Below are 3,306 nucleotides of genomic sequence, written 5' to 3'. Positions count from 1 at the left end.
GCAGAAGAAATAAAAACAAATTTTAGAAACTATTTTATCTACCAAATGCCAATTAAATTGAGAATCTAAAAGAAATACAAGAGCATTTGCAAAAATAAAAATTGTCCAAGTAAAGAGTATAGGAATACAGAAAATTTATCTTAGAAAAAAAATTGATCAAGAATAAATAATCTCTAGAAGCAAAAAAATAAAAATATAAAAATTCCAGACCAACTGAATTTCATAAGTGAATTCTATCAATCATTTAAGAACAATTAATTCTAATACAATATAAAGTTTTTGAAAAAAATAGGTAAAAAAGGAATTCTAACAAATTCCTTCTATAGTATAAATATGATCTTGTTACCTAAATCAGGGGAAAAAGAAAACTGTAGACCTATTTTTCCCTAATTAAGATCGATGGAAAAAATAATTAAACTACTAAAAGAGAACTGAACAATACAACTCAAAAATCCTAAAATATTACCAAACTAGATTTATACCAGGAATGACAAAGATATGCATGACTGATTCAATATTAGAAAAATTACATGATTCACCAAATTAAAACAAAAGCAGCAAAAATCATAATGATGTAAGGGAAGATGAAGAGAATTTGAATGTAACAGAAAGAATTCAGGTGGAGATATAAATTGGCTCTTGAGATGTAAATTGACTTGAAGTAGAGAATTATAATTGTAACAGAAATAATTGTAATCTTGGATGGGGACTTTCCCCATTCTTAAAGTACCATTTTTTAAATGTAAAATTTGTATCCTAATCTCCTTTGACTTTACCCTCTTCCTAATTCTGGGTCAAGTATAGGGGAAGGGAGTTCACCTTTTGCCCTCTGGATGAGAGACAAGACATAAAAACCTGGATTGAACCCTGGTTTTCAGGGCCTGCTCAATCTTCTCTGACCAGGGCCCAGCCAAGGCTGTTTGACTGTTCTTTTATCTATCTATCTATCTATCTATCTATCTATCTATCTATCTATCTATCTATCTCCAGCCCTTCCTTATGTCTTGTAACCTTTTTAATAAATTTTTGTTTTTTTCCACTCATTCTTTCCCAAGTCTGAATAATGATTCCTCATAGGCAGAACCAAATCCAAGTAGCCCGCGGGTACAATAATAATTATTTCAATATATATAAAAATGTTGGCAAAAATACAAGATCCATTTGTGTTTAAAAAAACACTCAACAGCATCACACTAGAATTCATATGAATAAACAGTACTCTCTAAAACCAAGAGCCAACATTAACTACAATATGGATGAGTTAGAAGCCTCTCCAAAAAAGATCAGAGAATAAGGATGTCCATTATCACCATTACTAACCAATATTTTACTATAAATACTGGCTATAACAATAAGACAAGAAAAAGAAATTAAATAAATAAGCATAGGCAAAATGGAAACAAATCTTATCACTTTTGCGGATGATATAATGACTTACATTTATCTCCCATGTGTTAGATCATTTGCAGTCTAATACATCAGTCCATTTCATAGAACTTGAACCACTTTCTCAATGATAAATAAGATGTTGACTAGGGAATGAAATTTGAGTCCTTGAATATAATCACTTTGTGCATAATTTATATCATATCTCAGAGCCCTTCATCAAGCTGTTGCTCCTTCCACCAGTCAACCAAAACAAAACAAAACAAAAAAAAAAAATTGATTCAAAGAAGTAAAGTTCACAATCACAGGTGCCACACTCTCTGATGGAAGTCCCAAGCTTTCAAATGCTTTCAAATAGCAAAGGTACATTTCCTGAATGAAAACTTCACTGCTACTACATATACCATCACCAGATTTTCAGACTCACATGATCCATAAACCACTTTAGTTTTACTGGATTATAATGAATGCTGAGTTCATAAGTCACTAAACCTATTGCCCATTTCTGACAATCAGTATCCAATTTAGTGCTAGAAAAATGTAAGTTAGAGTATTGTTATTAATCTATTTTTGAAATTAACTGCAAGTTCCTGAACTCATGACAACCCATTTCAGTTTTTAAAAGTCCACTTTATTACGTGAAGTAGCACCCGGCAGAATGGAGGCCACACGGGAGACAGGAAATTTGATTGGCATCAGGCAGATCATCTTGGTCCTTTCAGGAAAAGGAGGGGTGCGGAAAAGCACCGTTTCTACAGAGCTAGCCCTGGCCCTTTGGCATTGGGGCAAAAAGGTTGAAATTCTGGATGTGGATCGCTGTGGTTCCAGCATTCCCCGAATGCTAAAAGTACAAGACAAGGCTGTACACCAATGTGACAATGGCTGGGTGCCTGTGTTTGTGGACCAGCAAACTATTTCTCTCATGTCTGTGGGTTTCTTATTGGAGAAGCCAGATGAGGCTGTGGTGTGGAGAGGCCCCCAAAAAAACGCATTGATTAAACAGTTTGTCTCTGATGTGGCCTGGGGTGACCTGGACTATCTCATCGTGGATACACCGCCTGGGACCTCGGATGAGCACATATCTACTGTGGAAGCCCTTCGCCCTTATAAGCCCCTGGGAGCTATTTTGGTTACTACACCCTAGGCAATATCTGTGGGTGATGTCAGGAGAGAGCTCACCTTTTGCAAGAAGACAGGGTTGCAAGTGATTGGAATTGTGGAGAATAGGAGTGGTTTTATCTGTCCACATTGTTCAGAGTGCACTAATCTATTCTCTAAGGGAGGTGGGGAAGAACTGGCCAAACATGCAAAAGTTCCTTTCTTAGGCTGTGTACCCCTGGATCCTCAGCTTACAAAGAGTTTAGAGGAAGGCCACGACTTCATCCAGGAATTCCCTTAAAGCCCTGCTTTCCCTGCATTAATTTCTATCATTCAGCAGATATTGAATGGGACGTTGGCTCAGATTTCCTAATTAAGACATCTTAATCTCTTGTCTTATGGGATTCCTTTTTTCTGCTTTGGATATAGCCCTTTGTTTAAAAGACTCGTAAACAAAAGAATGTCAGAGAAAAGGCCTCTAAAGAAACTTCCAGGATCATTCAGAAGCTCACAGTACAAAGGACCCTGCATCATTTCTGCAGTTTCACTGCTTTTAAAATAGGCTTCTTAAATGCCAGGGAGCTGTTGACACAGGGACCTTGGCTTTGTTTTTCCACCCCACTCCCCAGCAGTATGTGGAGTCCAGCCTGCCTCCACTCAGATGGGGCTTATGGGGAGCAACAGTGATTAGTGGTACTGAATTTTTAGTAGCTTTAGCCAAGCTGTAGCTAACCATAGAGCTGTCCCAGCATAGGGATAGTGGCACTTTCCTCTACCTCTGGTGCCAAGACTATTGAGTACACAATGGACATCTTTCCTTGA

The 3,306-nt window shown here is 37.1% G+C and overlaps 1 pseudogene; it reads left to right on the top strand.

Moving 5' to 3' along the window:
• The first annotated feature begins 2,044 nt into the window (after window positions 1-2,044).
• On the top strand, window positions 2,045-2,857 carry LOC141521764 (cytosolic Fe-S cluster assembly factor NUBP2 pseudogene; annotated as a pseudogene).
• The last annotated feature ends 449 nt before the right edge of the window (window positions 2,858-3,306 follow it).

The sequence above is a fragment of the Macrotis lagotis genome, chromosome 1 (genome assembly GCF_037893015.1).
Source record: "Macrotis lagotis isolate mMagLag1 chromosome 1, bilby.v1.9.chrom.fasta, whole genome shotgun sequence".
Taxonomy (NCBI): Eukaryota; Metazoa; Chordata; class Mammalia; order Peramelemorphia; family Peramelidae; genus Macrotis; species Macrotis lagotis.
Note: the sequence above shows the minus strand (reverse complement) of the source record. Positions and strands in the feature narration are given on the sequence as shown.